Source organism: Gorilla gorilla, chromosome 15, assembly GCF_029281585.2.
Source record: "Gorilla gorilla gorilla isolate KB3781 chromosome 15, NHGRI_mGorGor1-v2.1_pri, whole genome shotgun sequence".
In the NCBI taxonomy this organism is placed as follows: domain Eukaryota; kingdom Metazoa; phylum Chordata; class Mammalia; order Primates; family Hominidae; genus Gorilla; species Gorilla gorilla.
Genome location: NC_073239.2, coordinates 20,863,857 through 20,876,487, shown reverse-complemented (window position 1 = coordinate 20,876,487; position 12,631 = coordinate 20,863,857). Strand labels below are relative to the sequence as shown.

Genomic DNA, 12,631 nt, shown 5'->3' with positions numbered 1-12,631 from the left:
ACAGAGTAGTTTAAAGAATTATGAAATTAGAATAAAACAGGCTTGGGCTGGGCAAGGTGGTTGACATCTGTAATCCCAGTAGTTTAGGAGGCTGAAGTGGGAGGGTTGTTTGAGGCCAGGAGTTTGAGACCAGCCTGGGCAACACATTGAGATTCCATTTCTACAAAACTAAAAAATCAGCCAAGCATGGTGGCATGTGCCTCTAGTCCCAGCAACTCTGGAGACTAAGGTGAGGGAATCCCTTGAGCCTAGGAATTTAAGTTAAGTTGCAGTGTGCTATGATTGAGCCAATGCACTCCAGTCTAGGCAACAAAGCGAGACCTTGTCACTAAAAAATAATAATAATAATAAAGAAATAATAAATAATAATAAAGAAATAGGCTGCTATAATTACCTCTAAATTTCCTAAAATTAATGTTTCAAAGACACAATGTTCGAGGAAAAAAAAGAAAATGAGAACAATAACAAAGCAAACCAAAAAAACACAACAAAAGCAAACATGAATCAACTCAAGATTTTGCGATATATTAGGAGCCAAAGTATTCTCTCTCAATTTCCTTCCCATAAGGCATGCTAACAAAGTCTGGAAATTATTTACTTTCTAACGCTAATAAAAATGATCAAAATTAGGCTGGGAGCAGTGGCTCACGCCTATAATCCCAGCACTTTGGGAGGCCGAGGTGGGCGGATCATGAGGTTAAGAGATCGAGACCATCCTGGCCAACATGGTGAAACCCTGTCTCTACTAGCTGGGCGTGGTGGTGGGCGCCTGTAGTCCCAGCTACCAGGGAGGCTGAAGCAGGAGAATTGCTTGAACCCAGGAGGCGGAGGTTGCAGTGAGTCAAGATCGCATCACTGCACTCCAGCCTGGGTAAGAGCTAGACTGTCTCAAAAAAAAAAAATTATTGCTAGAGAAGAAGGACATTTTATAATAGTTAAAGGGTTAATCTTTTAAGAAGATATAACAATTGTGAACATATATGCACTTAACGACAGAACTCCCAACCCCCAAAGCAGAAACTGAACAGAACTGAATTGAAGGAATATACACACAATTCAACAATGGTAATTTAAGAGTCAACACTCTACTTTCAATAATGAATAGAACTAGACAGAAGGGAAAATAGAAGACCTAAACAATACTATAATGCAACCAGATCTAACAGACATCTATCGAATGCCCATCTAACAACAAAAGAATACACAGTCTTTTCAAATGCACATGGTATACTATCCAAAATATACCATATGTAAGGCCGTAAAATAAACTTCAGTAATTTAAAAGGACTGAAGACAAAGTATGTTATCTAGCCACGGTGGAATGAAATTAGAAATCAATAACATAAGGAAATTAAGAAAACTCACAAATATGTGGAAATTTAGCAATACACAACTAAATAACCAATTGGTCAAAGAAAAATCACAAGAGAAGTTAGAAAATCTTTGAGATGAATGTAAATGAAAATACAACATACCAAAACTTATGGCATCCAGCTAATCCAGTGCTGACAGAAAAATCTATAGCTTTAAATTGCCATATGAGAAAGAAATCTGAAAATCGAACCATAATGTTCCACCTTAGGAAGTAAGACCATTGGCTGGGTGCGTTGGTTCACGCCTGTAATCCCAACCCTTTGGAAGGCCGAGGCAGGAGTCTCAATTGAGCCCAGCAGTTTACGACCAGCCAGGGCAACTTAGTGAGACTCCATTTCTACAAAGAAATTAAAAATAGCCAGGTGTGGTCATACATACATATGAAAATAAAGAGCAAACTAATCCTAAAGCACAAAGAAGGAAATAAAGATTAGAAAGGACATAAAAGAAATAGAGACCCCCAAAAAAAATCATTAAACAAAAATTGGTTCTTTGAAACACTCAAAAAACTTGACAACTGTTAGCTAGACTGTCCAAACTGAAAAAGACATAAGATTCAAATCACTAATCTGGACTGGAATATAATACATTACTACTAACCCTACAGAAATAAAAATTATAAGAGGATACTATGAGCAACTGTATGCTAGCAAATTACACAGCCTATATGAAATGAACAAATTACTAGAAAGTCACAAACCACCAAAACTGACTCAAGAAGAAACAGAAATTCTGAAACAACCTACAATGAATGAGAAGATTGAATTAGTGGGGGAAAAAAAACTACTTCAAAGAAAAGCTTGGACTCAAATGGCTTATGGGTGAATCCTACCAACTCTTCCAAAAAATAGAGTATAATACCGCTCATTCTATGAGGCCAGTATTCTCATATGAAAATCAGACAAAAACATTACAAGAAAAATACAGACCAATATCCTTTATGAATATGAATATAAAAATCCTCAACAAAATACTAGAAAACCGAATCTATCTATCTATCTATCTATCTATCTATCTATCTATCTATCTATCTATCTACACACACACACATACACACACACTCACTATGACTAAGTGACATTCATCCCAGAAGGCAAGGTTGGTTCAACATATAAAAATCAATCACTGTAATACCTTATGTTAACATAAAGGTCAAAACTCACATGATAGTTTCAATAGACACAGAAAAAACATCTGACAAAACCCAATATAATTTCATCCTAAAGTACTCAAAAAGCTAGGAAAAGAAAAGTATTTCTTAACCTGATAACAGGTATCTATGAAACGGTCACAACTAACAACACACTTAGTGATAAAAGATTGAAAGCTTTACCCCTAAAAGCATGAACAAGACATGGATGTCTTTTTGTTACTTTTATTTAATATTATACTGTAAATTCTAGCCAAGACAATTATGCATGAAAAAGAAATAAAAGCCACACACATTGTAAAGTCCAAAGCATTACTATCTCTACTCATAAATGACATGATCTTGGATATTGAAAATCCTAAGGAATCCACCAAAAAATCCTATCTGACTGACAAACAAGCTCAACTAGGTTGCAGAACACAAGATCAATAAGAAAAATCAACTGTATTTCTATACACTGGCAATGAACAATCTAAAAGTGAAATTAAGCAAACAATTCCATTTACAATAGTTTGAAATAGAATAAAATATTTAAATTTAACAAAATAAGTACAAGACTTGTACACTGGAAACTACAAAACATTACTGAAAAAAATTAAAGACTAAAACAAATGGAGACATTCTGTGTTCATGAGTAAGACTGAATGCTGTTAAGATAGCAACAGCCCCCAAATATACCTAAAGATTCAATGTACTCTTTTTTTTTTCTTCTATTTTTTCTTTTTTTGAGACAGAGTATCACTCTGTTGCCCAGGCAGGAGTGCAGTGGCTCGATCTTGGCTCATTGCAACCTCCGCCTCTCAGGTTCAAGAGATTCTCCTGCCTCAGCATCCAGAGTAGCTGTGATTACATGCATGTGCCACCACACCCAGCTAATTTTTGTATTTTTAGTAGAGACGAGGTTGGCCAGGCTGGTCTTGAACTCCTAACCTAAGGTGATCCACCTGCCATGGCCTCCCAAAGTGCTGGGATTACAGACGTGAGCCACCACACCCAGCCTCAATGTACTCTTTACCAAAATCCCAACATAGTTTTTTGCAAAAACTGACAAGCTAATCCTAAAATTCAAAAGAAAATGCAAGTGACCCAGAATAGTCAAAACAGTATTTTTTTTTTTTAAATGGAGTCTCGCTGTTACCTAGGCTGGAATGCAGTGGTGCAGTCACAGCTCACTGCAGCCTCAACCTCCCAGACTCAAGCAATCCTCCCACCTCAGCCTCCTGAGTCACTGGGACTACAAGTTTATGCCATTACACCTGGCTCATTTTTTAAATTTTTTGTAGAGACAGGCGTTGCCACATGTTGCCCAGGCTGGTCTCAAACTCCCGGACCTAAGTGATCCTCTCACCTCTACTCCCAAAGTCCTGAGATTACAGGCATGAGCCACCAAGAACAATGCTGGAGAACTGACATTGTCTCATTTCAAAACTTACTACAAAGCTACACTAATCAACAGAGTGTAGTACCGGGATAAGGATAGACATATAGATGAATGGAACAATTGAGAGTTCAGAAATAAATCCTTACACTGATGATCAATTGATTATCGACAAGGGTACCAAACAATTCAAGGAGGAAAAGGAGGAAAAAAAAAGTATTTTTAACAAATGGTTGACTTTTTTTTCCTCATTGAGTTGTTTGGTACCCTTCAAAAGTCTTTTCAACACACAGTTGAAAAGAATGAAGACTATACTTGAAAAATTAACTCAAAATGGGTCAAAAACCAAAAACCTAAATGTAAAAACTAAAATTATAAAACTCAGAAGAAAACATGACCTTGAATCAGTCAACTCTTTCTTAGATATGACACTAAATGCACAAGCAATAAAAGAAAAAATAAATTTGACTTCATCAAAATTCAAAACCTTTTTGCTTCAGAGGACACTATCAAGAAAATGAGAAAATAACCTACAGAATGCAAGAAAATATTTGCAAATTATATACCTGACTTTAAAACATTAGTCTCCAGAATATAGAAAGAATTCTTGTAATTCAATTGTAAAACAAAAATTTTTAATGGTCAAAGGATTTGAATATATATTTCTCCTAAGAAGATATACAAATAGCCAGTAAGCTCATGAAAAAACGTTTAACATCATTAGCCATCAGGGAAATGCAAAGCAAAACCACAATGAGATACTATTTCTAACCCACTATGATAGCTATAATCAGAAAGACAGACAATACCAAGTGTTGGCAATATGGGAAAATTTGAATCTTTGTACACTGCTGGTGGGAATATAAATGATGAAGCCACTCTGGAAAACAGTGTGGCAGGTCCCTAAAAAGTTTAATATAGAGTTATCATATGGCCCAGCAATTCCATTCCTAGAACATTATATACCCAAGAATTGAAAACATAAGATCAGGCTGGGCAACATGGCAAAAGTGTCTCATCTCTATCAAAAAAAAAAAAGAAAAAGAAAGAAAATGTATGCCCACACAAATGTTTATAATGTTATTATTCATAATGGTCAAACAGTGGAAATAACCCAAATGTCCATCAATTGATGAATGGATAGACAAAATATGGTATAATCCATACAATGAATATTATCTAGCCGTAAAAAGCACGAAATAGTATTATAAGCTACAATGTGATGGACTTTGAAAACATTATGCTAAGTGAAAGAAGCCAGACACAAAAGGCCATATATTTATTATTCTATTTATATGAAACATGCAGAAGAGTCAACCACAGAGATGGAAAGTATCTAATGGCTGGCAGGGGCAGGAAGTAAGGAGAAACGGGGAGTGATTGCTAAAAGGTATGAGTTTCTGTTTCTTTTCCTTTTTTGCTGATCTATTCCTTTTAACTCATCTAATATTCAACCCCTTGACATCCTAATTTGTGAGATCTGCCAGACCCTACCTGGCTAACTGAATCTGAGAGCTATACCTTCTTGGCCAGGCTGAAAAGAATTAACCTAAAAAGAAGTTGAAGAGCTCATGGAGATCAGACTGAGAAAAGCAAATTTTTTTTTCCTAAGTCTAGATATTACAAACTGTTATATCATCAAGTTACTGATATTTATTGCAAGCAAATGCATTACCTTCACATTTATGCAGCTGAAGACTAGCTAGTTACTAGTATACCATTATTATAGAATACAAAATAATGTTATTTTTTAATTGAGTAGTCCGATAATAGGCGAGTAATCAAAATACAGTACTACTGGTCATGCATGGTGGTTCACATCCATAATCTCAACACTTTGGGAGGCTGAAGTGGGAGGATAGCTTGAGGCCAGGGGTTTGAAATTAGCCTGGCAATATAGCCAGACCCTATCTCTACAAGCAAATAAATAAATAAAAATGAAACAGTACTGCCAATATTCTGTATTTAATTCTACATGTCCAAAACAGATAATTTCTTGATTCATTAAATCATTTCCCTAACACTCAAAGACATTATTTTGGATACTGAAAATAATTAAACATACGGTATCTGGAAATTTAAAATCTAAAGTGGCTAAAACAAATATAGGCAGACATTTTATAAACATTAAGTTTTTGCACAATGCAAATACTTTAAATTATAAAATGTGTTTAATAAAAATAATTACCCGTTCTTGCTTATATCTTGTTCCTTGAAACCTGAAAATGATGGATCTGATCTGATCTCTATCTGATCTGATCTTCACAGATAGCTTGAGAACCATTTGAATAAACAGATACAGTGCTTTGCAAATACTTTAAATTATAAAGAAGTAAAAAGAGGTTTTATATACTGGAAAATGCATTACACTGAATAAGGAAAATCCTATTATACTGGGAAGAGAAAATATACTTTGAAACAACAGAGGATAAAGGCAGAAGAAGTTAATTCTAAATGCACAGTATAGCTCGTGTTCTCAAACTGTCTGTGAAGGACCAGTTTTTTTGTTTTGGTTTTTAAATTCCAATTTGTCACAGACCAATGCTTTACGACAAATGTATTACTAGAAAATAAGGTGAAAAGCACCAGGATTGAGCTACACCCCATTTCATAAGACAAGTCCACTAATCACATGCTTGGATATCACAGTACTGTCAAGCTGAGATGACCTTCTCAACACACTCAATTTCCATAATTAAGCTGTTGCAGAACTGTAATAACAGTCAGTAAACTAGTACCAGTTTGTGGACTACATTTTGAGTAGCAGTGGTTTTGACTATGGGAAGAAGGAATGGGCCAAGCGCAGTGGCTCATGCCTGATACCAGCACTTTGGGAGGCTGAGGTGGGTGGATCACTTGTGCTCGCTCAAGAGTTCGAGACCATCTCTACAAAAAAATACAAAAAATTAGCTGGGTGTGGTAGTGCACACCTATGGTTCCAGCTACTCAGGAGGCTGAGCTGGGAGAATTGCTTGAGCCTGGGAGGCAGAGGTTGCAGTGAGCCGAGACTGTGCCACTGCACTCCAACCTGGGTGACAGAGTGAGACCTTGTCTCAAAAAGAAAAAAAAAACATAAGAGAAGGAATGATACAGAGTTTCAGTGTGTAGGGTGAACAGCCTTGATAGTGGTGCTGGAGGTAAGAAATATGTTCCTGTTATAAATTCACCAGTAAAACAGGGTTTTAAAAAGTAGAGTGATACAGTCAGAGAAGTGGCATCACCTCCACTTCTGAAATCTTCATTAAAATCTGGTTACCAGCCAGGCGCGGTAGCTCAGGCCTGTAATCCCAGTATTTTGGGAGGCTGAGGCGGGCGGATCACGAGGTCACGAGGTCAGGAGATTGAGACCATCCCGGCTAACTCCGTCTCCATTAAAAAATACAAAAAATTAGCCGGGCGTGCTGGCAGGCGCCTGTAGTCCCAGCTACTCGGGAGGCTGAGGCAGGAGAATGGCGTGAACCCGGGAGGCGGAGCTTGCAGTGAGCCGGGATCACACCACTGCATTCCAGCACTCTGTCTCAAAAAAAAAAAAACTGGTTACCAAATCCATAAAGTATCTCTCCACAGTATCTCTCACAAACACTAGTTCTTTTCTATTTACCTTGCTATTAAATCGAAATTTTAAGGTCGAGGCCTAATATCTTTATTTTTAAAAGCTAGAAGGACCACTGCCTTCCACTTGCCTGCATTCATGTCTGTGCTCTTATCCTAACTGCTTTTCCTTCATGTCTTTTTTCAAAAAAAATCATATCAGACGAGTAATGTGCCAACATCATAAAAAGGTTTGTGGGAGGTACATCTCATATGAGTGTGAAAACCCAATCATCATGCTTATGAACTACAAAAGGCTCTCTTCCTTCACTTCTATCTATTGAAATTTTAATCATCATCTTCCAAGGCACAGATCAAATGTCCCTGCCCCATGAAGCCTTCTCTGAGCCACTCATTTAGATATGACTCTTCTCTTTTATACTCATAACATGTTTCATATTTGACACGATTCTCTTTTACTATACCATTAACTCCTTTACTCCTTTACAGTTACCCAAAATTTAGCAAAGCACTGTATCTATTTATTCAAATGGTTCTCACACTATCTGTGAAGATCAGATAGAGATCAGATCAGATCCATCATTTTCAGATTTCAAAGAACAAGATATAAGCAAGAACGGGTAATTATTTTTATTAAACACATTTTATAAGAAATGGCGTATTTACAGTAAGTGGCTTAGCCCTAAGAACAATTGATGGAAAAGGGAAGACGACTGGGAACCTTGAAGCTAACAACCTAAAAGATTTCACATTAAAACAACACATTTTTGGTAACACAAACACACCTCTTATCCTAGTTATTCTATTTTAGGTTTGGGTGGAGAAGGAAAGAGTAATTGTTGCTAGGTGAATTCCTCGCATTTTTTGAAATAAATACCAACAAGAAATTTTATTTCCTTTCATTCATTTAATTCTCCTTTGTTTTCTAACACATAGCTTAAATAATTTTCTAATTTACCCATTTCTTTTTTTTTTTGAGACAGGGTCTTGCTGCAGCCTCGACCTCTGGGCTCGTAATTCTCTCGCCTCAGTCACCCAAGTAACTGGGACAACAGGTACATGTCACCACACCCAGCTAATTAAAAAAAAAAAAAAGTTGTAGAGATGGGGGTCTCACTATGTCGCCCAGGCTGGTCTCAAACTCCTGGGCTCAAGCAATCCTCCTGCCTTGGCCTCCCAAAGTGCTGGAATTGCAGTTGTGAGCCACTGCACCCAGACCCTAATTTACCCATTTCTAATAAAGACTGAGACAGAAGAACAGAATCTAAACCACATCAAGATCATTCAGGGATTTCTACTCAGTTTTTTATTTTATTTAATTTTTTTGAGATGGAGTCTCACACTGTTGCCCAGGCTGGAGTGCAGTGGTGTGATCTCAGCTCACTGCAACTTCTGCCTCCTGGATTCAAGCGATTCTCCTGCCTCAGCCTCCCGGGTAGCTGGGATTACAGGCACCCACCACCATGCCCAGCTAATTTTTTGTATTTTTAGTAGAAACGGGATTTCATCATGCTGGCCAGCCTGGTCTCAAACTCCTGACCTCGTGATTTACCCACCTCGGCCTCCCAAAGTGCTAGGATTACAGGCTTCAGCCACTGCACCTGGTACTCAGTTTGTTTTTTTAAGAACAAATTCTACTTCTTAACATTAAGCAAGTCACAACATTCCTGATTCAATTTTATTTCCTTAAGGTTCCTATGAAAAGTCAAATGATGCTTGAATTTTTTCCATAAACTGTGGTTCAAATTCATTTTTTCATTCATATTTGAGGTGTTATTATTTTAATTTTATATACAGGTAAACTGAAGATCAAAAGTTTTAAATAAATAATATAGCTGAAGCCAGGCACAGTGGCTCATGCCTGTAATCCCAGTGCTTTAGGAGACTAAGGCAAGAGGATCACATGAGGCCAGGAGTTCAAGACCAGCTTCGGCAACATAGTGAGGGGTGGAGAAGCCACCCAATTCACAAATTCTTTGCTCAATTAAACTCTGTTAAACGTAATCTGTCTAAAGTTTTTAACAAGGAAGATTATCTTATACCCTCTGCCATAATGTCATAAATATTTTTCAGTTAAAGTCCTGTTTTATATTTTTGTTTGTTTTTCTCTATTACATTATGGACCTTAGTTTATGAACCAAATTTCTTTGCACTGATACTTAAGACAACCCAAGGAATGCTGACTTTGGTGTCTTTTCTATCATTGTCCATGGCTTGCTCATGAGTTGCTCACAAAACAGCAATTTTGCTCCCCTCAAACCTAGTATATTCATTCATGAACTAAATAATATTTACTGAACACTGATTATATGCCAGGCGCCATGCTAAGTCTAGGAATATGAACATGAAAAGATACACATCTGCCCTCAGGAAGGCATGCAAATAAATAAATATGTTGTAATAAAAAATCAAACTACTAGAGTGAAAGATGCTCAGTGTACAAAAAACTCCTATACCTACATGATAGGGAAGACTTCATAGAGGCTATCTATTGATTCTGCCCTGAGATTTTAAAGAAGACTAGAAGCTTTCAGATATAAGGGTGATGGGAAGGCAGTCTAGTATAAATATCATTAGCTACAGCACAGGTATCACAGACTATACATGTAAAGGATCTAGAATGCACCCTCCTTATAAGAATCTAATGCCTGATTGGTGGTGGCTCAGGCCTATAATCCCAGCACTTTGGGAGGCCGAGGTGGGTGGATCACTTGAGGTCAGGAGTTCAAGATCACCCTGGGCAACATGGTGAAATCCCATTTCTACTAAAAATACAAAATAGTCAGGGGTGGTGGCACACGCCTGTTGCCCCAGCTACTAGGGAGGCTGAGGCAGGAGAATCACTTGAACCTGGAAGGTGTAAGTTGCAGTGAGCCGAGATCGTGCCACTGCACTGCAGCCTGGGTGACAGAGCAAGACCCTGTCTCAAAAAAAAAATCTAATGCCTGATGATCTTCTGAGGTGGAACAGTTTCATCCTGAAACCATTCCTCACCCCCACTGCCTGTAGAAAAACTGTCTTCTACGAAACTGGTCCCTGGTGTCAAAAAGTTTGGGGACCACTGATACAAAGAGTTAGAAGAAAAGAGATCTGGAGGACAGAACACCAGAAAATATCAACATTAAAGGTAGGATTTGGTTACGTAAGAAAAGTTTGGTCAAACACAAAACACCAGGGCTTGAATCACAGGAGCATAAGTGAAGCCACAAATTCCATTTCACAGCAGCTCCGGGCCCATGAAGTAGTCACCACGAGCAAAGCTCACCCTCCTGAGTTGAAAAAAATTTATAGACAAGAAGTCAGAATTGGCCGGGCGCAATGGCTCATGCCTGTAATCCCAGCACTTTGGGAGGCCAAGGAGGTGGATCACTTGAAGCCGGGAGTTTGAGACCAGCCTAGCCAACATGGTGAAACCCCATCTTTACTAAAAATACAAAAATTAGCCGGGCATGGTGGCATGCACCTGTGGTCCCAGTTACTCCAAAGGCTGAGGCACGAGAATAGCTTGAACCCAGGAGGCAGTGGTTGCAGTGAGCCGAGATCTCACCACTGCACTCCAGCCTGGACGACAGAGTGAGACTCGTCTCAAAAAATAAACAAAAAACAAAAACAAAAAAAGAAGTTAGAATTGAAGTTAAATTGTGGCAGACATGTTCAAAGAATTGTGGGGATCTTTGGGCAACAATGATATTGGAATGGTGGTAATATGAGGAAATAGTACCATAGTGTTAGAAACCTTGGAACAGGCCAAGCGCGGTAGCTCAGGCCTGTAATCCCAGCACTTTGAGAGGCCAAGGTGGGTGGATCACTTGAGGTCAGGAGTTTGTGACCAGCCTGGCCAACATGGTGAAACCCCATCTCTACTAAAAATACAAAAATTAGCCAGGTGTGCTGGCGGGTGCCTGTAATCCCAGCAACTCAGGAGGCTGAGGCGGGGGAATTGCTTGAACCGGGGAGGTGGAGACTGCAGTGAGCCTAGATCGCGCCACTGCACTCCAGCCTGGGTGACAAGAAGAGACTGTCTCAGAAAAAAAAAAAAAAGAAACCTTGGAACAAGCATAAATGATGATTGTTCAGCAGAGAAATTCAAGTCCCCTCTCCAAAGGGCCAATTTTATTATTACGTAAAAATCAGGTCATGTACATTTTCATATTAAACTTTTTGTTAAACTTTTGTAACAGAAGTCTGCAAAAGGGTAATCGCTTAAATGGAATAGTAGCGTAGTTATTTAAGTATATCAAATACAGTGAACATGAGAAGTTAAAAGAGCAATTTCATTATCTATTAAAAGTCCTTAAAATGGTAGCAAGAGATGAAGCAGTCTTAAGATGATAAGCCAGGTATTGAAGTCCTTGATAAACTTAATGAAGTGACCCAGGAGGTTGAGAAATAAGAGCAGCGACAAAGTTTGAAAGATGGCGTGCTCCAGCAGCATGCACCCCAAAACAAGAAGAATTTTCAGATGGGTGCTGAAGTATAATAGCAGCAACAGAGGCATAACAGTAGCAATATTACAATAGCAGGAAGGCTGACTTCTTCAGGCATGGGAGAATCCATCACTTATTAGAGCAGGGATACAAGGAGATCTGCATCTTCAGAGGAGAATTAGAATTCAGATAAGGGCATATGCAACATATGTCTTTCACCTTAACTCAACGTGCAAAGTATTTACATTAAAAAGGTATAATCCCAGCACTTTGGGAGGCCAAGGCAGGTGGATCACCTTAATTCAGAAGTTCGAGACCAGCCTGGCCAACATGGCAAAACCCCGTCTCTACCAAAAATACAAAAAAATTAGCCGGGCATTAGTGGCAGGCGCCTGTAATCCCAGCTACTCGGGAGGCTGAGGCAGGAGAATTGCTTGAACCTGGGAGGCGGAGGTTGCAGTGAGCCGAGATCTGCCACTGCACTCCAGCCTGGCCGACAGAGCGAGACTCTGTCTCAAAAAAAAAAAAAAAAAAAAAAAGCATGCATTTGCAACACTGTCACCTAAAAATTATTTATATAATAGACATCTTGAAGAATGTTATTACACTGCTTTGTTTTTTTATATAATTCAACTACTTCAACACTTAGCTGAAAAGGGAGGCTAGGATCAGATAACAGATTGCCTTAAATATTGGCCAAGGATTTTGTACTGTATCACATAGGCAAAGGAAAGCCATAGAGGGTTTTAG

At 38.4% G+C, this 12,631-nt stretch overlaps 1 protein-coding gene and 1 non-coding gene across 7 annotated transcripts in view; both read right to left on the bottom strand.

Moving 5' to 3' along the window:
* RALGAPA1 (Ral GTPase activating protein catalytic subunit alpha 1) overlaps positions 1–12,631 on the bottom strand; it is a 274,207-nt gene that overhangs the window by 244,312 nt on the left and 17,264 nt on the right. The gene's annotated exons all lie outside the window — the stretch shown is intronic.
* On the bottom strand, positions 7,651–7,752 carry LOC115930724 (small nucleolar RNA U13). Its single transcript, XR_004067336.1, has one exon. It is a non-coding gene; the product is annotated as a small nucleolar RNA U13 (small nucleolar RNA).